The sequence below is a fragment of the Crocodylus siamensis genome, chromosome 1 (genome assembly GCF_052110815.1).
Source record: "Crocodylus siamensis isolate JL-2025a chromosome 1, ASM5211081v1, whole genome shotgun sequence".
NCBI classification, from domain to species: Eukaryota; Metazoa; Chordata; order Crocodylia; family Crocodylidae; genus Crocodylus; species Crocodylus siamensis.
The window spans coordinates 281,181,320-281,205,561 of record NC_143395.1 but is presented as its reverse complement, the minus strand read 5'-3'; the positions used below and the strand labels follow the sequence as shown (position 1 = coordinate 281,205,561).

At 40.8% G+C, this 24,242-nt stretch overlaps 1 protein-coding gene across 3 annotated transcripts in view; it reads right to left on the bottom strand.

Annotated features, from left to right (window-relative positions):
• MID1 (midline 1) overlaps positions 1-24,242 on the bottom strand; it is a 395,248-nt gene that overhangs the window by 245,787 nt on the left and 125,219 nt on the right. Inside the window, exon 2 of one of the 3 annotated variants that reach the window (XM_090063903.1) lies at positions 12,637-12,887. The exons of the other annotated variants lie outside the window; for them this stretch is intronic. The gene's annotated coding sequence lies outside the window, so the exon portion shown is untranslated. The remainder of the gene's footprint in view (positions 1-12,636; positions 12,888-24,242) is intronic. 3 annotated transcript variants of the gene reach the window in all.

Sequence of the window (24,242 nt, the reverse complement as noted above, 5' to 3'; positions counted from 1 at the left end):
GTTTGACTTTTATCAGTAACTCAAAAACAACAGTATATCATAAACATCAGGCTAAGCTTCCTCTCTAAGCTCAGCTATTCACAGTATTTCCTTCTAGGACTTCCCTGACCTTAACTCACTAGTTTCTTCTTTTAGGGAGCAAGTCACACCTCCTGTATTTTTAGGGTGGAGTTAATGAGACCAGAGATACAATAATAATTTGCCTGAACTTCAGTTTTACACACCGTTCTAACACTTGTGATAGCATAGGATACCAGAAGTGCCCTATCCTTCTGGCAAAATGTACCTGTGAAGAGCTACTGAGAAATAACATGTAGACACTTTGTGTTCTGTTACTTCTTTGAAGCCTTGAAAGAACTGAGTGAGACAGGAAAACACACGCTATTCACTTAAGATATTACACTTTAATTGACCTGTACATACATTTGGGGAGGTTAAATTGGGGAAAAAATGTCTGGTCCTATCTAATTCAGTTCACCCAAGAGGGTGCACTATGTAGATCAGGATAACCCATACCTGACCTAACCAAACTGTACACAGCCCCCACCCTGACCAAGCTATTTTTAGCCCTCCTCCCTTCCCTCTTCCATGCACAACCCCCAACCCATGAACCTGCCAGACCCTCCCAATCCCAACAAAACCCCTACATGAACCCACTAGCTGCTCCCCTTTCCCCCCCCCGCCACCTTACTTAGATTGCATTCCCAGCACACTCCTGGCAATGGTGAACATATGTATACACAGGAACCTGATCTATGATTGTGCAGGATAAAGTAAGCTATATGATTATATATTAGGTCCAACAAATATGTACATATGCTCTAAGGTTTTATCTCTACATTTTTATCTGGCATTGACAGCACAGAGGGAAAATTTAACCTTGGAGTATGGTAGGTACTGAGCGACATACTTGTTTTTCTTGCAAAAGTTATGCGTGGTATTATTAACATTTTGTGTCAAGGAAGTCAAAGGCCAAATGCTTTGTAGGAATGTTTGAGAATCAAGTATATTATGAATTTCAAGAATGCCTTCTCAATCCCACACACACATATACCCACAGTCATAAGTGCACACCTGGCCATATTTCAGTTGGTGTTAAAGGACCCAGACTGGGAAGCTTCGCTGCTCATTTCAAAGGTATTCGCCTCAGGCCCATAATATAAAAAGCACTTATTTAAGAGACATACCATCAGTCCTGGTAGTTGGGTCCTTGCCAGTTCTGTGCTCCTGCACAAGCTTTTGGGTTCACTTTCCACTGCTCCTCCTCACTGCTTACATGCTCCTTTAATACTATTAAGGGAGCCGAGCAGAATAGGGGAAGCAGTCAACATTCAGCAAGACAGCCAGTAAGTTTATCCAGTGAAAATCTGTCACTTTATCCATGTCATTAGAACCATTAATAAAGTATACTAGTGACAGATGCTTGACAGTGCAGCTAGAATTCAAGAATCAAGCCTAAACTTTCCTGGGAGAACATAACAGGTAAGGTAATTGTTCAATTAAAATATCCCTCATTCCTTCTGCTTTGTTAATACATGATAAATAATAGTATTACACATCTTCATTTTCTGCTAAATAATGCTGATTTATTTACCAGATGTTAAATGTGTCTGATAAAAAGTCTGAGTTATATTCTTGAATATCTAGTCGTGGCAGCACACAGATCTAACACAGGGATCCCCACATCACTGCAACAATGAGCCAAGAGGGATATTGGAATTGCCATGTGAAACAACAATATCAATCAAGAACAGCTTTTCCAGGTAGAAACTAAATGAAGTACATTTCACAGAAGGAGGCACATTCTTGTTTATGACTCTTCCAAAAATATTTTATAATGTCTAGTTGCTACATGAATTCTGTTACTATTTTGCTCTGCACAAGCTTAAAGCAAGAGGTCAAAAAACAATTCTTCAGCTCTAGAAAGTCAAGAGGTTGGTTTTTCCATCAGAAACAGAAGACTACATGTTAGAGAAAAATGTCATATAATGGAAGAAAATGCAGTTAGATTAAATTGTAAAAGCAGATTGAAATACCTCCGTAATAGAAAAGGAATTGGACAAGGTTGAAGAATAGATTTCTTTTGTGCAATGCTAAAAATAAACCACCATTTTTATTATGATTTTGGAATTAGTGCTTGGGTAAGAGACAAACATTAAAAAATTGGATTTTGCAGCTCCCTAGCAAGTACAGTGTTGCTGTGGCTGCCAAATCCCTAGTGGGAGAAGAGAGAATTATGTATGCTCAGCTGCAAACTGAGACTTACTGAAAACTTTGATTTGAAGTTATCCTAGCAACAGAAGAAGGAAATGCACTTCTTTTTTCAACCCATCCATATGAACAGCTACAGACCAGGTCTGGTTTCTGCACATCATTACTAGCTATCCCCCAAAATTATTTACCACAACTGTGGCCCAGCAGTCACAGCCAACCATGGCCACAGTTTCCAGCCAGAAGTCAGGTAAGGATACCCCCACCCCCTACCAGCTGTATGCAGGTAAGTCCATTGGGAGGGGTTGGGGGGCCAGGTCTTGGGGACTGTCCCTGTACCATCAAGGCTAGGCACCAAGTTCTCGCGAGCCTAAAGTGGTGCTACATCATTGGCGGAGGGGGGTGTTCCCCAATGGTACAGGAGTGGTTTGGGTATGCCAAAGCTTGGTGCACAGCCCTGATGGCATGGGGCTGGTTTAGGTCATTAGAGCCATGCTCTGGTGCGTCTGGACCAGTCCTGTGCCGTTGAGACAGGGGTCAAGCTTTGGGAAGTCCCAAATACCCTCCTGCCCCAGCCAACTCTTCTCCACACAACCAGCCCCTTCCCCATACACCTCACCTCCCTGCCTCACACACACATACTCTGCCCCACATACCCCCTACCACAGTTCTCTTCATGTATAGCTCTCTTTTAGCACAGTCTCCATCTGCTATTACATAGTATCAAAATATAGCATTAAAAATAGCTCTAGAAGAAAAAAAAAAATCCTCTGTCTTTTGAGTACCTGCCCTGACCCTCCCCCCCACTGCATACCACCAGGTTCTTTAAATTGTGCCCCCCCCCCCCCGCCACCCCATCAACAGTCACTAGTCACCTGTGCTCTTGGGTAATGACAGTGCCCCATTTCCCTGCCCTGGTGAGCTCCCAATCTCTGACCCAGCCCTAGGGGCAGGGCAGGGCAGGGCAAGGGTGCTGTGGCTTGGGAGTGAGGGGTACTGGCATACCAGAGCTACACAGCACCACAAAGCAGCAGGGGGGACATCCATTGCTGGACCTGTGTCCTGGTAAGCAAAGGGGGCAAGGAGAGCTCTGATTTACTATGATATAGAAACCAAAATCAAAAGCCAAAATACACAGGTATCTAGAGTTTACTCTATTATAATAATTTAGGCACTGGTAGGCTTCCAAATTGCCTTAAAATTGTAAATATATCAATAAAACATTGTATTCTACTGATCTCTCTCTCTCATATATATATCTATATTATTAGCAGTGTTTCATTTTAATTACAGAAAAATGTGGATTTTGACTTTTTAAATCAGAGAATTCTGGATTTTTTAACAAAAACAAAAAAACCCCAAAAAAACAAACAAACAGAAGCCCTGCTCATGATACAAGAAAAAAGACTTTTCATTATATGTTGAGTATTCCTACTGCAGCTTCCAGTTTCTCTCAGGGCACAGAACCTATTGAAACCCTTTTTGAACCATAGAGATATTAGGTAATCTTCATGGGACACACCATTTAGATAACCGGTAACTTTATTTTTTCCCCGATTGTCAATTCTTTGAGGCAAGAACCATCTTTTTATAGCCTCTTTAAAGAGTGCTCGGTACAATGGAGAAGAAGCTTCCTACAGGGTATTACTATACAAATAAGGATTCAAATCAGACAGTGGGTTCCTGAAGGGAAGTAGCTATCAATGGGGAGTCAACAATGGTGTTCTAATTTTAGAGGGGAAAACTGAAATTTATTAAATACTTATTTAGCAACTTGGAACTAATCACTGTGATTTTCCTTCAATCATGTTTGGGTAAATGTCAGACTATTTTGGAGATCCCAAAGAAGCTTTTGGACTCCTTGTAAGTCTCAGTGAAGTTAACTATCAGAGAGACAAATGAACCTCTGAAGACTGAATTTCATTTGGCACTTGCTTCTACAAGGTGCTGAGCACATGGTTCTCTCATTGACTTCAGTGGGACATACGGGTGTTTAGCAGCTTTTGGGGCAATGCCTGAAGAATGTCTTATTGTCATGGAGTAGCAATCTAATTGTGGTTGCAAAGGGCTACTATTAGGTACACTGCTTTTATAAAGTTTCAGCCCAGTAAGTTTGCCATATTTTTCATGAGAACAGGAACTTGCACAGAAAGATATCAACCTTCAGGCTGTATATTACAAAAAGTACTTTGTTGCAGTTTAGAAGTATGTCTGCTTTTATGATCACTCACCATAGAATATGTCCTTGCACAATGGCCATTGCTGAAATGTCCATTTGCATTTAACTTTTCCTAATTAAAGGTACAGTCCGTTTTCAGTATATATTTATTTTAAAATACCTTAAAATAAATGTGACTTTATCCTTTTCCATATCCTTAATATTTTTTTTACATACATTAAAACAGTAGTATTTATGAATAATATTTTAAACCCATTGCAAATGGAGAACCTTGAGGGCAATGTTAATTGCTGCAACTGGAATGGCCCTTCAGGTTGGAGACTCAGCACCACTGCACTAATCATTACATTAATAAATACAGAATCTGTCTCTGCTTTACAAGTCTCTGCCTCAGAAGAGTAATAGGAGAAGATTTGGGATCAAATAGGTTCCTAAATCTTTGTGGTTGATTTCATCCCACTGCAGCATCTTGTACTGTGATTCTCAGAGGAAAAAAACCTAGAATGATTCAGAAAGGAAAGCAGATGTATCTCTAAGTACAGCTAAGAAATGAAGTCTTTTAAATGCAGAGCTTAGATACAATCTTTTCTAAAAATACTTTTGCAATGTCAAAAGCCCAGGGCCGCAGGTTAATAGGTCTGCTTACATGAGTTCAGCCGGCAGGATCTGTCCCATAGACTATACAGTTGAGGTCAACAAAACCCATTCTTCTGGCAAGTTATTAAACAGTTCTAGGACCTCCAGGGTTCCACAAATTGGCAGTGTTTATAACAATTTACAATGAAATGAAAGAAAAAAAACATTAGGAGGAAAATATTAGAGAAGCCTTTCCCAATTTTACTGTGTCTTTTTATGAACATATTTATAGAAAGAAGGGAGGATAGCATAGCTAAGTACTGAAGGCATGCCAGATTAGAAAGACTATGGCTATGGATAGACATTACACAAACCAGTTTAAGCGATCAGAAATTGGTTTAAACCTGGAAGAGAACATAGGTTCAGTGCACATAAATTAGTTTCATGCCCTCTTTTGGGCTAAGTACAGACATTTAAAAAGCGCAAGGCTGAATCAAACTAAGTTATGTGGTTTTCTGTAAGCAGCATAGTTTAGATTGGTAGTGAACGGAACACACATTCACCCTTTATCAGGGAAGGGGGCAGGAACAATCTTAGAATAGGTATCACCATTGTTAACCAGTCTCTCTGTGCCAAACTTCTGTTCTGGTTTCTAATCGTTTATACCACCAAAAGGGTAATGTCTGTACCTGCCCTTGTTGACCAGTAACATTTAGTAGACCCAGACGGTATTCCTCCTCTATATGGTGGAAATACGGAATACATCCTTTTAGAAGTGCTCTCAGGAACACCCTAATGCCAGTGTTATGAATTCAAAATGTTCCAAATGATAAAAAACAATACAGTTTCCCCAAGAATGCTTATGCACAGAAGTATTTTTGAGCGGAAATCATAGGCATATGTAACTTTCATCTTTGGCAGCACAATCAGCAACTGAAAAGACAGCAGCTTTTAAAACTATAAATTAGTAATGGCAGGAACATCAATCTAAGCAGACTGTATTAAGGCATTTCCTATGAATCCAATGCCTTTTTCTTTGAAGCAGAATATTGTATTTGAATAGCATACCAATATTGGAAAAGTCACACCAAAGACAAGACACTGATCCCAAAATAAGTCCCATGCCTACTTGTAGAGAGCCTTTTGCAGGATTGAGGCCTATATTAGCCCGCAGACTAAATTAAACCCTCTTTAATTTAGAAACTGGTAGGCATTTCATCAGAATGACTCTATAGAGCCTGCTATATAGAACATGCCTGTAAAGTAAACACGTATCCTGTCTAGACTAGTGTATTTGATATTGCAATAGTGAGCAGGAGAAAGCTTTTTGCATTTCACATCTGATACAGCAAATCGTATGAAGAAGAAAATAATAAAGAAGAAAGAGGAAAAAAAAAAGGCCATGGTTTTGGTAAACTCAGATCACTTCTGAAAGATGTTGGTGGCTGTCCTGCAGACAACCAGAGATCCAATGGCACTTTTAGGGGTGGGGTCGGTGAGGATAACTCCAGTGTTTCTAGCCAATATTGCCTCTCTCAATGACCCAGTCTCTGCTTTCCCAGACAGCATGTGAGGTACTGCTGGGCACCTAATGGTTGTCCCAATTGCCTATGCTATTGTCACACAGCCAGTATCTCATTTATTTCTTTGTAAAGAGCTTTGAGCTGTACCAAGTATGAAAAGAGCTATACAAAACCAAATTCTATTCTATCCTATCTTAGTTAACATTCAGAGCCAAATACTGCTGTTGGATATGCACATGCAGCTCTCACTGAAGCCATTGGGAGTTTTGTGCACATAGCTGAGGATAAAATGTGGGCCTTAATGTTTAGGTCTAATATTGGTCAAATATTAGAAGAAAAAGTAGTAGTAGAGCTATCCTACTAAAATTCCTGTACCATACTGAAGCAGTTCTGAACCCTCTAATATTCAAAACAGCAATTCTATAGCTATGCAGGTTACATGTCATTACAATTTTCCACAGGAAGGATGCTTTAAAATGTTCTATTAAAGGAATAAACTTTTCAGACTTTGAAAGAGATTAAATATATGAGGATATCTAGTGGTTTCTATATTTTTTCCTAAGAGGTGCAAGGCTTTATTTACCAAACTCATATATATGACTTTAGCAATGAGTTTTCATAGATGAAAAGTGACTGGGATACTGTGATGGATATGGTATGCATTGTAAATGAGAAAAAAAATGTGGAAGCCCAACCTGGCTGAGCTTCGTTGAAGATTTCCCAGTAGGAATCGTAGCTGGATATGGGCTTTTCCCCTCTTATTCGTTACTTTAAAAACCAGCATTCCTTACATTTATTTAATTCACACTAGTTTTTAATACAAAAGTATAAGTACAAGTTTCCCTTGTTTTATGCTGTACATGCATTCCTGGAAAATGGTGGATAACTTGAATTGCCTAAAGGGAACCCATTTTACAATGTAACAAACAGGGATACATTCCAAGACCTTAACTGTACCCTAGACCCATTTCTACCACTTTTACAAGGCAATTTTGATACTCACCAAGATCAGACAGTACACACAAGCACAGGGCACTGTCATAGTGAGTGGGGATGGCAACTACAGAAACACGTATCGCAGACAATGAGCGAGCAGCACAGGTCCACACAGGACATTATATTTTGGTGTGTGTCACATCCACAAGGCACTGCACAAAGCAGCTGACTGCGAGCTTCCACCACACCAATCGCATAAGAGTGAATTTACCTTGCATATAGCAAATTTTAGGTATAAAAAGGGCTATCGCTTAAGAATGAATTTCCACATACAGAACCCGCATAAAGTGAAGGAAACCTGCAACAGTAAAACAAACTACACGTCACCTGACAATATTAGAGCCTTGACATAAGACAATTTACTCCTAGATCCTGGGTGTGCTTTACTGTGGAGCTGACTAATTAGCTCTGCAGTAAACCATCATTGCCTAAACAAGCACTAGCATCAGGGCGCGATAGATTATTGAACTCTGTCATAAGATAGTACTGTCAGGGGCAGTACTATCTTATGGTGAAGTAATTCATTCTGCTGAAATGCACATGTAGACAGTGATTGGTGCTGGCTGGGGCGTGAGGGTAAAAAAATACAAGGACTGCCTTTCACCCAACCCTGCACTTTAGTACCCTCATGACCCAGCCAGCCCCAACACCACCTGAGACCAGCACACAGAGCCCAGGGCTGGCCCCCTGTGCCCTCTGCCAGCTGGGGCTGCTCCACCCTAACTCTAACTACTGCAGTCCCAGGAGTATGTGAAGACACTGCACTAAGGAGCAGCTGACTCCAGCACAAACTGCACTGGACTTTATCCCCGCAAATTAATTAAATGTGTAGATGCGCCCCCTTTGAATAATTTAAATTTAAACAAAACATCCTAACAGATGTGGTCCTACTTTCATCCTATAGCTTCTTTGCATGTATTCCCTGGTTTTAAATATGCCACACTGAATCCAACTTTTAACAACAGTACAGCCTTGAGGGCAAAAATAAATGTAATAAAACAAATCCTTCTAATTTGAAAGATGTTAATGTCAAAATAGTCACATGTAAATAATTAGGTGTTTTCTTGTTAATGAGTCAAGATGTTTTTCATTCTGCTTAGTGATCCCTAGGGTCAGCTGCTCTATGAGAAATAGAAACCTTTAGGATTCCATCTTTCTAACTCATAACTAATTTGTAGCCTCACATGGTGTCAGGTGCAAAGTTTCAAGATTAAATTTAACACTCCAGTCAATTCCAGCTTTTGGAAACAGTATAGGTATTCCACAGGAATAAATGAAGAGAAACATTGATGAGGTAAAATAAACAGCAGTATCCCCTTTGGAATACATATCTTGCAAATGTATAAAGACATATCAAGCTACAGAATGTCTTTTGTACTGATGTGGACAGTCTATAAAACCTTCTAATGATCTCCAATGGAAAAAAAGAAAGAGAATTAATACCACATTTTTTCACACTAAACAGATTCACATACAGCTGGTTATTGTTTCCTGTTTCTTTCATAACTTGTTGAATTCTTGTTTTTTTTCCTTTCGCAGTTAAACACATCAATAATATTTCAATTCCCCAAACTGTAGTGGATGTTCATGAGAAGTACATGCAGGACAAACAGCATAAAATTAATAGTCAGACACAATACTGGACTATAGACAAGAGGGTTTTTCTCTGTCAACCAGTTTTCCCATTTATCTGATTACAGATAGCTTTTGCATAAACCTAGCTTACTTGAAATGTCTCAAAATGCTATAGTAGACTTAAAAAATTTATCTCTGCTTTCCACCAAACCCAGATCTGCTTTCCCAATTCATTTCAAAGGCCAGGGCCACAAAAATATTTTACAGAGAGAGAGAGAGAGAGAGAGATGAATATCCAGTCTAGTGATCAGACCATAGGACTGGATGTAAAACCCATGGATCTGGTTCTGGCCATGAACTGAATCCATCTGCATCATAAGCACTGAGATCATGAGTTTCCTTCACCTTTTCTCCTGAACCTTTGTAAAATGGGCGTAACATCATATGCAAAAGCTCATCTTTGAAGCTGTTATGTAAATATTAATTAGCATTATTAGTTGAGGATTGTTTATGCTAAAGAAAGCTTCCATATAATTTAGAGCTGTTGGTTGTAGCCATGTTGGTCTAAGAACATAGGCAGGTAAGATTCTTTGGGGAGATGTGATGTCTTCTATTAAACCAACTAAATAGATGGAAAAAGATTATTTGCAAGCTTTCAGATACAATCACCCTTCCTCAAGCATAGGGATACTCTACTTTTTCCCATCTATTTAGTTGGCCTAAAAAGAAGATATCAAATCTACTCAAAGAACTTTGCCTCTCCATATAATTTATTAATTTAGTGACTTTTAGAAGATGATGCAAGGGGGGTGTGTGTATATATATATTTCCCTACTGAAGATTATATGCAGCTCAATGAAGAGTTACTTTCTAATAAATATGGGTTGGAGAGGTGAGGATGGACTTGTTTTGCTATCAGTTACTGGGAAATCAATCCTATGATTTTATGGGATTTAGAAGAAGATGCCAGAGGCAATATACATTTCTAAAAGTTTTAGAATTCTTTTGAAATATAATTCATGGTTCAAGAAATGTATTCCAAATACAGATTTTTGCAGCTCTGTAAACAATAATAATCTCCCATATTTATTTTCATCCCAAAAAAACTACTTGTTTAGAGAAAGAAAAGATTTGGAAAAAAAAAAAAAAGAAACCCACAAACTACATGATCTGAGGCCAAAAAAAAAAAATTACCACTGGTAAAATGAAAGTCATTATTTATAACTCTGTTACATATTATAAAGGATTTTTGGTCTATGATGGTACATTATGTCAAAGATCAAAGTCTTTGATTTCAGATGCCGATGGCAAAAGGTCAGAGGCTAACACAACAAACTCTGTAATTGTAATTTATCCCTCTGTATTAACAGTGTTGCATATACACACCCCTGTCTCTGCCTCATTTCAAATCGCTTGAGTTCCCACACAAGAGAGAGACACTAACCTTGAACAAACTGCAGCTTGGTACCATGATGTCAAAAAAAGATACCGGTACCCATGGTGACCAGATAAAAATGAAACTACTTTAGTGAAGTTATAAAATTAAATAATATACTATGCGCGCCATCCTGTGACCAAACAGGACCAGTACCACCCAAGTAAAAATAACCCCCCTTTCTGAAACCTAAGCAAACAAAGAAAGCACAAGTGCCAACTCGTTAATTATTCATGCCTGGCGTATAGTAATTGGTCACCTTTGCCAAGTATAACTTTGAAAGAACTTCCGCCCAAAGCAGAGAACTGTGTATACACTCAAGAAGAACAGATCACGCAAAAATATTATCTCTCCGCCTACGTATCTTTCTGGCGTATCTCTGTCTTGCCAGCCTGTCTATCTCTCTCTCTTTGTCGTTATCTTTCTTATCAAGAGATCTCGGTAATCTGCAGATTGCAACGGTTTGTGTGAATCGCTCGGAAGCAACTCTCTTACCCACCCTGTAAATGCTGGGTAACATGATATCTTCATGCTGTAACTGAATAAATCAACTCCTCTGCCTGCGCTGCATCACATCAGTAGCGCAAGTAAAATAAACTTTCTGTGTAACCGATACGCTGTGTTTAAATCCTCTGACTCCTGCTCACCGTTATCACCCACCTGTCCGGTTATAAATCCCCCTCCTCACACCAAGCCAGTCATACCGACCCAGGCTCGCAGGTCAAGGGTGCACCAGCATTAGGGGCGCGACACATTAGTGATCAGGACAATCTATTGTAAGTCTACTACAGGGATTACAGTAAAAATGCCTTGTTTTAGTGACTACAGGAGCAAACTTCATTAATATTATTCAAATAGCCAGAATCTGAAGCACTCTAGCCCTTTATTCAAGCAATATTAGCTATTCCCTTGATGCATACCAGTTTACATAATGGAAAGACCCTCTGATGTCACTTCACCACCTTTTTGCTTTGTTTCTTTTAATGGCTGCATTGATTTGAATACTTAATTTCCAAAAGTTAAAACACTTAGAAACTATAGTACTTCATAACAGTTGAAAATGGACCTTACAAATTAGATTTCTGTATACAAAATTAGCTTATACAATAGGTTTTTTTCTGTTAATATATGCAGGTGTTTAGCTGAACATCTCAGATGTTGGTGCTTTTAGAGGGTGAAGACAAATGTTCAAAATTGCCTAACTCAGGTTAGGCAGCTTACTTTGAGTTGCCTAAACCCAGTTGTGTTCTGCCGTGTGCAGGCATTTGCCTGGGCAGCTGGAGGTCAGTTAGTTGGTGGGGCAAAAGCTAATAGGATTGGGGATGCTGGCAGATCTGGTGAGGGCTGGCAGTCTGTGGGTGTCGGGGTGGAGAAGGGGGCAAGCAGATTCACAGGAAGGCTGGCTTGTCAGGTTAACCCAGGCCAAACTAAAGTGTGTTTACTGGCCAGCTTAGGTTGGGAACACTTTTGTTTAGGGCAATTAACCCTATGAATGCCAGGAAGAGCGCACACCAACTGTAGATGTTTCCTCAGCCTTATGAAAGGTTTTAAAACCTGAAAGCTTGCTAAGAAAAATGTTTCCAACTATTTAAATTGGTCTAATGAAAGATATCAGATTCACCCAAAGAACCTTGTGTGCCTATGTCCTTAGACCAACATGGCTACAACCTATACCGCATGACAAAATGTTTAGGTCAACCTAACTTTGGTTAGATTGATCTAAGCGTAACTACATATGCAAAACAAATGCGTACTTTAATTTCAAGGCACTCTGACAGAAATGTAGCTTGTAAATAATTACTTAAATTGATCCCAGGTAACTATAAAACACAGTATGTTTAGGGTTCACAACATGCATAGAATAAATGAAGAGAAATCAATTGCAAACTAATAATATTCAAGATGTCTGGAAACACTGAACAATAAAAAAATGAAATGGTCTAATGCAACCACTGAAATGACAGTAAATATGGGTGTGAAGGGGTCAAGGCCCCGGGGGGCCAGGGTCGGGCAGAGAACGCCGGAGTTCTGCCCAACTTCCGGGTGCCAACCCGGAAGTGTGGCCGGAAGCTTGTCTTTTCCCGGAACTCGGACTGGGCAGGGCCGGGACCGACCCGGAAGAATAAAAGGAGCCCACCTACCCCAAACAGGAGAGGAGTAAGGCTCCAGCCGGAGCCTACGCCAGTGTCTGCGGAGCCGGGAGCCACGGAGCTGGGAGCCGCACCGCCGGAGCCTGCACCGGCGTCTGTGGAGCCGGGAGCCGCGGAGCCGGGAGCCACGCGGCCGGAGCCGGTGGCTGCGGAGCTGAGAGCCGCGCAGCCGGCGCAGGAAGCCACACGGCAGGAGGCAGCAGAGCCAGGAGCCACGCCGCAGGAGTCAGTGGAGCTGGGAGCTGCAGAGCCAGAGGCGGTGGAGGTCAGAAACGAGGAACCGGTAACAGGGGAACCAGTGGCAGCCGCTCCGGAGGGGCCCGGGGCGAGAGGTCCTGAAGGGAGGACCCTTCTCCGGTGGCTGCGGGCCGTTTGGCCGCTTAAGAAGACCCACGAGCAGGGAGGTAAGCCCCCGCACACCCCCGGGTCTCGAGAGACAGACAGTGGGGGTACGGAGACCCCAGACCAGCCGGAGCTAGCAGCACCTGGCCGGGGTCAGGTACCATGAGGATTCCTATAGGATCCTGCAGTGCGAGGGCAGAACCCCACCGCAGGACCGGTGAACAGACAAAGGGGCCAGGTGTCCCTGCCCAACGGGGCCAGAGGTTATTGGCAGTGGGAAGAATCCCTGCCAGCCCCAGAGCAGCGGGCGCCGACGCTGTACGGACATTATAACTATATTTGTTACGTAGCAGGGGTTAACCCCCTGCATGGGAGCCACCCTGACGGTGGCTATCCCGGAGGACCGGGTGAGGGTGTAGGGGAGGAGGAGCCCTCAGGACCCCTGGATGTTGGAGACGCGGGACCGCATCCGGACTGCCAGCTTCCCCGCATGGGTGAACCCCTGAATTACACCAAGTCATGGCAGGCGAGACCGGCGGAAGCGGGAACGGACAGCCAAGTACCCCTCCTCTCCAGGGGCCGTCGAGGGGATACAGGGACTCACAGCAGGTGACACCCCCCCCATTCCCTCACAATGGGGAAGTAGAGATGAGAGAAGTAGAGATGACCAAGGATAGAACCTTACCATTTAGATAAGTTCTGGAAAATATATATATATAAAGACCTATTTTTAAAATTGTGGGATATTGCCTCTAGTGAAAATAGCAGAATGAAGAATGCCTCAAGAACTGAAATTTAAATGTGCCCGATTTGGAGCTGCTGTGTATGTTGTGGTCTTCAATGATATTGATAATAAAAATATTTCAAAATGTGTTATAATTCTACCACATTTTTGTGTTATGTAAATTCTCTGGTTATGGCAATACTATAAATGATCAGAATAGAATAAATTGGACCTAATTTTCTTATACTTAGATTAAGAAAAGGTGGTAACATCTCATGTACTATAGTGTGGCAATTGTTGAGAGTTGCTAATTTTTTTAACGGTTGAATCTAGATATATTCTTTATTGTTTGTTTACTATGAAAGCATTATATAACTACAGTGTTATATAATTAAATAGGTTTCAAAGACACTGATAAACCCTTCAATGTTATCTTTCCACACAGGATCTTTGAAGTTGCAATGCCTTTTATCTTTAAGACCATATCTTTTAAATGAATTTATGTTATTTCTTTTCTTGTTCCATTTAATCTGATTCTCATTCAATTGATTAATTATCATGCTTTCATTAATAAAGTAAAATTGATTTTATGATTGTATTATCAGCAGTAATATATCTGATGAAAAAGAAATCTATTCAGGTTTAGGAAAAACACTAGTAAGAGCAAAGAGATGAAGTTGAACAAAGATTAAGTATCAAGAGAAAGAATCTTGACAGCTGTCTCTATTTGACTGGTGAATAGTTTCTCATGAGAAGTAGAAGACAGATCAGTGCTGAAGCCTAAAAGAATGGACAGAACAGGACAAAGCATTTGAAAAGATGCGTAGAACAATAACGGATTGGCAGGAGAATAGATTCAGAGGACTCTGGGTCTTCTCCATCAAACCTTTCTATGATGTGCACTGGCAGATATTTAGAATGCCTGGACATTTCTGACTAAAGCAAGGGCTAAGGTACTTCTTTATCTGTTTTCTGTCTGGCATGGTTTTATTTCCCTTCATTGGAAGGTCTGAATAGTGTTTCACTTGTCTGTGCCAAAGGTACTGATACAGTGACTGGCAGGAGACACTGATGACTTTAAATTTGCTTTCTCAAAACCCAAGCAGATCATCACTATCATAGTCTGAGGGCAGTGAGAAATGCAAACTCACAAATGACTCAGAATTCTACTCTAAAACATCACTTGCCAAAGCTGAACATAGAATATGACAGGTGTTTTCTTTTTTGTCAACTCCAGCTTTGAAAATGAGAAGAGACAGAAGTAACAAGGAATCAAAGTATGTCTCTTATCAGTCTCTTTTGTATCTATAATAGCATTAATGTTTGATGCATTAACTAAAGCCTCAAGTCTCTGAAGGTCAAAGATGGTTTGAAGTGTCAAAGTTGTGATGGTCTAGGAAATGTATGAAGCAATTTGAAAAATGTATATATTGATATTTTTTATTGGAGCAACCGTATAGTTGGGAAAGAGGGTGGACAACCTTTTGAACAAAGTGTCCATCATGCATAACTAAGCAGCAAGCCTAAACTAAACTAAATAACAAAAAAAGAAATTGGCATGTGCTTAACCTATGTTAAGCTATATTATCATTAAAACAGATTTTCTCACCAAATCAAATGTTTTAGAATAGGGGTTTTGCTTTTTAGAAATAAAACAGGCACTGAGCACTCTACCATACTTTCTCATTTTATAGTGGTGACACATAAGTGATCAGAGTTGAAGTAGAAAAAAGTCCAAAATATTTCCCATTCTCATAGATATATAGTCCTCACTTTTTGAGCAGAGTATATGTATATGTTTATAAATGTACATGTTTATAAAAACTTGAATTTTTACTCCCCAAATTAAACCATAATTAGCCATAAAGCAGAAATCCTATATCCAAAATATCATAGCAGACATTTTTAGTCTAGGTAAAAAAAAAAAGTCTTGCCCAGCAGTGTTCTCAGCTACAAAGACATATTTAAATTGTGCTCGTCCTGATTTCTACATTCTCCTGTGGAGAAATTTCTGTGGCTATAGGCATGTGGAATTAATCAGATAAAACCATTCACAAACTTTAAAATATCATAATCTTTTGTTGAACTTGATTTTGACACAAGTCTGCTAGTTTATTGCTCACCTGGTTCAGTTTACAAATTAGCTGTGGCCTATCCTCTGATAAAACTGAAAGTCTTGGTGTCCTTTAATGAAGATACTTTGCTGCCCCAGGTGCTCTGCATGAGACTGAGTGGTTTTTAACTAACTTCCCTCATTAAACCAATTACTGAGGTCTTCCCTTTAACAACAATGCTGGAAAACAGCTATTGAGGAACCTGCTTTTGCACTGGAAAAATTCTCAAGGGTAGGAAGATATGCAGCACTGCAGCATGCTGGGACTGTGGCTAATTAAGATGTTGACTGAGTCTCTGCTAATCATGCAGTATCCAACTGCTGGATTAGCATGCAAATTGGTAAACTCTTCTGCATTTACCCTACCATCTGAGGCCTAATTACTGACTAGATGTAACAAACAGTAAGTGGTTTTGCATTTGATATTTAATTGTGGAAATAAATGTTTGACACACAAAAATACTATGGTGGGGAAATGTATCTGTAGTTGACACTTGCTATTTGGGAGACTGTTCTGTGCATGTTCTTTCACTGCATCTGATGACGTGAGCTTGGACTCACAAAAACTTATGCATCTCTGATTTCCTTAGTCTAGAAGGTGTATTTCTACTCTGCCTTCTGTATTTATTATTTTAAAGAATAATGAAAATTCCACCTCCCCCCACAACACACACACACATACTATGACAATTTTCAGTGTCTTAGCCATGGACTGATCTACAGTTTTGAAAAGGGGGGTGCAGATGGTGGCGTGCATCACCACATATAATACAACACATATTTTTCTCTAATAAAAATAAACTAGAAGCTTTACTAATATGCTAGGTGTCTAGTATTCAGTTTAAGATTGTAGCAAAACCAAATACAACTTAATTGGAGTGTGTTAAAAACAATCTGAAGGGCTGTGAAATAGGACCTTCATTATCAGGAGCAGCTAACAGACAGCAGAATTGCAGAACAAAGGATATCTTGACAGATGGAACATCAAGAATATTAAAAATAAGACAGAGTCATTAACACCTGTAGAATTAAGAGTTTGGAAGAAATCAGGTAGATTACGATGAGCCATAAAGTTATTTGACTCCTTCAGTACTGCCTGACTAAACATTGCAGCCAATGCCAGGCAGTTAATTTTAAAAGTTGGGTGGAGCAGGAATCAAAGAAGGGGTGGGCCCTTCCCCTCCCTCCCTCCACCCCAAATCCACTCTTGGTCTGAGCCAACAGACTTCAAATAAAGTATAAAATCCAAAAGAAAATTGAAGAGAAATAACACTATGTGAGAAGTGGAAGTGATAATTGCTGAAAAAAAGTCCCAAACTTTGTAGTTCTTCACCAAAGGCTGCTTTGAAACATAGTTGAACATTATGTGTCCAGCAACATTCAAATAATGTTAAAAAGCAATAGGGCTAGGGACAGACATTCAAAAAGCCTGAAGTCTTAGACTTCAAAAAAGTCTAACCTCCAAAACTTGAACCAATTTGGAGGTGGATAGTAGGGCTGTGTGAAATTTCTCCAGCTGTTTCATTTTGACACTGTTTCAACTAATTTCAAGCTCAAAACAGCAAAATTGAAATGAAATAAAGGGCTTTGAAACAGACTTGAAACAGAACGAGGGCAGTCGAAACATTTCAAAAGTTTTGAAACATTTTGAGTTTCGAAGCTCCAGCTGGGCTTGCCTGCAGGAAAACAGAAACTAAGGAGAGGGAAGGGGAAGAGGAGGGAAGGACTGCTCTCATTTTGACTGTGTAGCTGGCCAGTGACTCATCTTTCCTTGAGGTCCCTTCCAATCCCAGTGCTCTGGGGGAAGGATGGAAAAACAGCATAAAAGGCAGCATTGTTTGAACTGGCCTACCTTCTGTCTTGGGGGTCTCACAGTTACTGAGCTGTGTCCTTCCAGCAGGTCAGGAGCATTAGACAATGAAGGCTACTACTAGCATTGATCTGAATGATTTCCTACTTGCTAGCCAAGCCTAGCAAGTGGCATTCCAGATTAACTTCTTGCTTCTAGACCCTTTTATTGTTATATTGACTGATTTATTCTTTTCAGTTTTATAATTAGATTGGCTATTATACTATAGAATTTGATTTATATAGGAAGGGAGATGCATTTGTATTTTATTTTTATACATTTATACCTTGTGGCATATACTACATACCTTAGAGAATTTATATAGGAAGGGATACCCAGGGGTTGGTACTTGGCCAGTGCTGTTCAATATCTTCATCAACAACGGGGATGAGGATGAGGGGGTGAAAAGCCCATTGGCCAAGTTCATGGATGGCACCAAGATATGGGGTTGTGCGGACACACCCCCTGATAGGCTACAGATACAAGCAGATCTAGACAGACTGGCATGTTGGGCAAAATGGAACCAGATGAGGTTCAACGTAGAGAAATACAAACTGCTGCATCTGGGAAGGAATAACCCCTAGCACACCTACTGTACTGATCACTACATTATTTTATTACCTGTTGTCATTTCAAGTGGTGGACCAGATGAGGCTGTAGGGGAGGAGGAGACCATGTTGGGGCATACGAACCATGTCATTCAGAGGCCCCAGGGCCAGTAAGGGCATGACTTAACACACACAGTGACACCCATGTCATGAGTTTTGCTTGTCAGCAGCCTGAGGTGCAATTTCCCAAAAACCCCTGCACCTACCTCTTTAGAAGCTAGCAGGCTTCATGACCTCAGCAGGGGCTACCATGCCTACAGTTTGCACCCTGCTGCACCTTAACACACACATGTGGCATGAGTTTTGCTTGTCAGCAGCTTGAGGTGCATACAGAAACCCCTGCACCTATCTCACTGAAACTTGGCAGACTTTGTTGCCTCAGCAGGGGCTACCATCCCTGCTGCACCTTAATACACACACGTGACATGAGTTTTGCTTTCAAGATTTTGAGGTACAGTTTCCCAGAAATCCCTGCGCCTATCTCCTTGAAACACGGCAAATTTCATGACCGCAGAAGGGGCTACCATACCAGCAAACTTTATCAGAATCAAACAAGAAATCACAAAGTCATGGGTAGTTTTGTGATTTCACATTATAGCCTATGGGCAAAATGTTGAAATAGTGTTGAAATAGTGAAACAGTTTTGACTAAACAAAATGGAACAGCAGTTTCAAAATGAAGCCAAATTCAAAATGAAACTCTGTCCCATCGAAATGTTGAAATGGAATGGTGCTGTTTCGCACAGCCCTGGTGGTAGACATTCCCTTTTCATTCCAGAAATGTAGGCACATTCCTTCAGTGGCTCAGGCCAGAAGCTCAGGGGAGCTTCCCTTCCCTTCCACAGTACTGAACTGAGTGGGGCATGGCTAGGCCCTGATAGGATGCTCTGATTAGCCCAGCAGGGACTTGATAACAGATTCATCACCCCATTGAGAAAACAACAGAGGGACATTTCCAACTGTCTATTGATTCTGCCTTTGTCACAGCACAGACTCTAGCCGCCTGTGATCTGCTAGCTAATACACAGATACCTCTCTGCAAGGAACAGGGGAGGGAGGAATTCCTGTTTAGTAGTGAGTGGGGAGTGTGTGTGTGTGTGTGGTGGGGAGGAGATACCTGTTTAGCAGCCTGCAAGTCTCTGCCAGAGCTACAACCAGGAAGCAAAGGGGAGGGGCAATCCATGCTGTGAAGCAGACAGCCCCACCCATCCCTGAGAGCATGCCAGGATGCTGGGGGAGTCTGGTTTATCTTAAACTAGCAAGGGGTCTGAGACAGACATTGCATAAACTGGTTTGAGCCAAATCAGTTAAGTCTGATACCACATTCAACCAGGTTTATCTCAAACCAGTTCCATCCATTTTCAAACTGGTTTATGTGCACAGAACATCTATTCTGTTACATATTTAAACCAGTTTCTGATCACTTAAACTGGTTGATAAGTAATGTCTGTCAGTAGCCCAGGTGAGGGAGTTTGATCATGAGAAGTAAGAAACTTTTTAAATTTCTATTATATTTGCCTCAGATTTATTTTTCAGTATGTTTAAAGGTCAAATAAGGATCAGCCAAGCTCTGGAAAAGGAGTAGAAATGTACAAGTAACCTCAGAATTTAAGGCATTGATCCTACAAGGAGTACAAAAGCACAAGCAAGCTTCGATATAAAACAATGACTCTACCAGGCAGTTTTTTTTTCCATAAATACAAGTAGATAAGAACAGATAAAACCCACAAACTGCTGTTGCCCTTACAAAAATCACAGAGGAGAATCAAGCTTCATGGACTACTATATATTAAAGAAAGGGTGTTAAAACTTGTGGCATGAGGGTTGAATCTGTCCCACGAAGCCCCATGATCCAGATGCAGCTCACACAATGGCCCCACGCTATAAGCACGCACTGTGGGTCTGATCAGACTCCACCTCCTTCCTGCTTTCCCTGCCCCAGAAGACCTAATCTGGTGGCTTCTACAGCTGGTTTGGGACCCATGCTGCATCCAGCATGGATCACAGAGCAGCCAAAATGGGTACCACTTGTGGTGCAGTGCAGCCAGAGCAAATACTGTGATGTACACAATGGCTATCCCAATGTGGTGCCTACACTGGGATATACACCATAAATAGTGTAAATATGCGGATCCTAGAGTGGCTGGATCAGGTGTTGTGTGCAATGGAGTCTAGCTGTACATGGTAGTCACCCCCACTGGAGTCTGCTACATGCAACACCTGCTACAGCTAATGTGGAATGTGCGGGAACCACATACAGTGTGGGTCCATACAGCCATATACAGTGCTCCCAGATCCAGGACCCACACTGTATGTAGTTCCCCCACATTGCCTGTAGCAGGCGTTGCATGTAGCAGATTCCAGTGGGGGTGACTACCATGTACAGCTAGACTCCATTACACACAACACCTGATCCAGCCACTCTAGGATCCGCATATTTACACTATTTAGGATCTGCATATATGAAGGGTGGGTCCCAAATCAGTTGGAGCAACTGCCCAATCAGGTGGGGGGAGGGGAAAGGAAAAGGAGAAGTGGGAAGGGAGTCTGTGGGCCCAATCCAGCTCTCAGACTGGCCCCACACCACTCATTCAGTCCATGGAGCTGGTTGAGTTTGACACTACAGTATTAAGGCATCGTCTGTACCAAATATAATTTTGCCTAAGGTTCACCACATTGTTTATCAGCCAAAAATTCCATGGCCATACATATCTAGAAAAATAGTTTTGGTTAAATGGAAACTGTTTACAGGTTTAAACAATGTCAGGCCTTTATTACACACACGAAAGAACATAAATGAAAGGTGGCTTTTGAATTTGCGTTCTTAGCACTTGGGATTTCGCCTAGGGCTGGATCACCAGCTAGTACACACCATAGATTCTCAATATACTCAAGTTGATCATCCATCATTCTGACAGAATGGTCTAAAAGTGACCCACCATCATCAGCCACAGGACTAAAAAAAAAAGAAAAAAAGAAATCTGTATAGTATGGAAGCAACACACTGATGACAAATGTGTGAATGAGCATGACTGCAGCAATATCTAAGATTAATCAAGACGATATGCCCAGCCATCAATGTGAGTCAGATGTCCATAAAACATGAACTATATCTCAAATATCCATGGTTTCTACATAGATAGCCTCTTGGCAGACTACATGCAATGAAAACATAATATAGATGAGAATGGTTACAGGTATATATCTTCAGCCTTCCCCTTAATAACTTAATAACCAATTCGCTTCTCCTACCACCTACACAAAGAAATCTCTGGAGGCCCTTCCAGATGAGCAAATGCACGTATTTCCCCAGAGACAAACAGCAGCAGCTCATAGTTGTGCCGCTGCTACTTGTCCAGGAATGCTCATGGACATGCACTTAGTATGTGGCAAGTTGCCCTGTGTGGGGTAGGAGGGACTAGGTCCAGCACCTAGACTGGCCTCAGCAGCCCTACTTGAGGTTCTGGGGTCTTTCTGGGGCTTCAGCAACAGCAATCCAGTGCACAGAGCCTGGCCAGCAGCTGAAGTGTGTCTCTGGTCAGCCCAGCCCTGATTTTGGGTGGTGCACACTGCCACCTCGTGCACCACCCCACTTTTTTCAGGCCTGGGTTTTTTTGACACTAGGATCTCTTTGTGTCAAAAAAACTCACCATGCTCCTAATTAGCAGTGCAGCAAACGCCTGTATGTGCAGTACATGCAGTTTGCAGTGCAGGAGGCTGCATGTGTGTGTTCATCTCTGCACACACTGGAGATGCATTAAGCCTGGACTAGTTGCCCAGGTAGAAGTGAGGATCAGAAGCTGAGCTTTAACTTAAGCAAAAACCAGTCCTTTATAGTGAGGACAAAGTTATCATTTGAATACTGAATCCCCTTTTAATGGTTTTCCCACAGTTCCCCATAAAGACTTGTTTCCAGCCATTTACACAGTTGGTTCAGAAATAATCACTAACCCTCTTAGCACCAGGAACTATGGAACAGAGTACCAGACATGCCTGAAGAAGGGCATAGGCCAGGGGTATCCTGTAGACCAAGGAATTTGGGGATGTAGCTAGCAGTAGTAAGGCCTACTACAGGATCCCAGCAAGATAGGCATCCAAATCTTTCTTGAAAGTGTCCACAGTAGGTGCTTGTATGGGAATGTCTATTCCTGGCCTTGGGGGCTTGGACAGTAAAGAAGCTTTTCCTTATGCCCAGCCTGAAATAGTCTTCCAGTATGAATGCTTGTAAAATAGGAACTTCTCATGATAGACTAGGTATGGTTTATGCCAGTATAAGAAAATAAAAAGATAGCTTCTTTACCACATGGCATACAGTGACATGGGATTCTGGTGGTTATTTATCGACTTGAAGGACATAAAGTGTTAGTGCCTATCTATATAGCAAGTTTGTTTAAAACTCACCAAACTGTAGGATATCATAAGTTTAAGTTGCCTTAATATACATTCTTTTACATAAATGATGAAATGTATACTTCCTGGAAAATAAAATAATAATGTTTTCAAATTATAGTTTGAAAACACAAACTTTAAAAAATGGGATAAAAACTCCTCTAGTTTATTTGATATGTCTGTGTGTGTGGTGTGTGATGGTGCAAAATATACTTGTAAATCAGAAATACCACTGTGTGTTTAGGGATAAATGCTATATTAGCACACCTATTATTGGAACCCTTGTTTCAAACAAAAAGTGTCAATAATAATGTATACATACAGATATCTTTGCTTTGTAATAAAAGGTCAGTCTAGCCAGAGCTGCTAATTTCATGCTTCATTTTCTGGGACTAGTTAGCTCACTGAAGCTATTCAATTATCAAGGGATAAAATGGCTATTCACAATGGATAACTTGTGACAAAGTTAGCCCATATTTGGGAATTTTGTAGATCTGCAAGAATATGGGAATAACTGACAACTAAGTTACAACTTCTTTCCATAAATTAAAAAGCACACTGAAAACTACAGAAATAGTGAAATGGAGTTGGCACAGTACACAAAAAACCAGGGAGCCATAGTAACTGCTCACTTCTTAAATAGGTTCATTTGTCTGAGGAACGGATCCTGCAATGCTTACTCACTCTGAAATCAGTGGGGTGAAAATAATAAACATGCTGTGTTTTGCTCTACTGTCTGGAGATAAACTATGTCTCCATCTTTAAAAACCTGGTGTTTTTAAAGTCTTTAAAAGTCTTTCCTGATCTCTCAGTTTACTGAAAACAGATCCTGGAGACAAAAGATAATGTATCTCGCCATTTGGCACAGCTGATAGTTACTGCTAGTAGGAGGGAGGTGAAGGCAGTCCAACATTACATGATAATTACAATACATTAATGTTTATCCTCATATAAAGGAATAACTCAAAGTCATCTTAATAACCCTGGGGTCACAACTGTACCTAGTGGTACAGTGTAAAAAGACCGAAGAATTGTGCTTCCCTTCCTGCCAAATTGTTAATCTTGTAAAGAAAGCATAAGTTTCATTATTTCCATGGAAACAGTAAAATCAAGTGCCTGCAACCACTGGGTTTTGCTCTTCTTGGACATCCATAGCAAATCCCATGAGTACCTGCTTAAATAGAGCTTTCTCTTTTTAAGCCAAAAATCCCCCATAGTAACTGCTCACTTCCTAATGCATTCTGGACATGAGCTTCCAAATCCTCTCACACAAGTAAACACATTGAAATCAGGAGTCCTGCTTTCATGAGTAAGGGCTAGTTTTGTGAGCGGAGGTTCACAGATTTGGACCTGGTACTTCATTACTTAACAAAAGTGAGATCTGTGACTGAAATCAATAGCTAAGCATGGGAAGGGTATAGAATAAACACATGCTTTCATGGAGGTCTGATTATAATGCTGCTATCAGTTTTGTTTCAACAACAACAGATTGATATATGATTGTAAAGAGATGTGCAGGCTATAGGCAATAATTACAAAGAAACGTTTTAGATGGGCATTCTGAACTCAATAG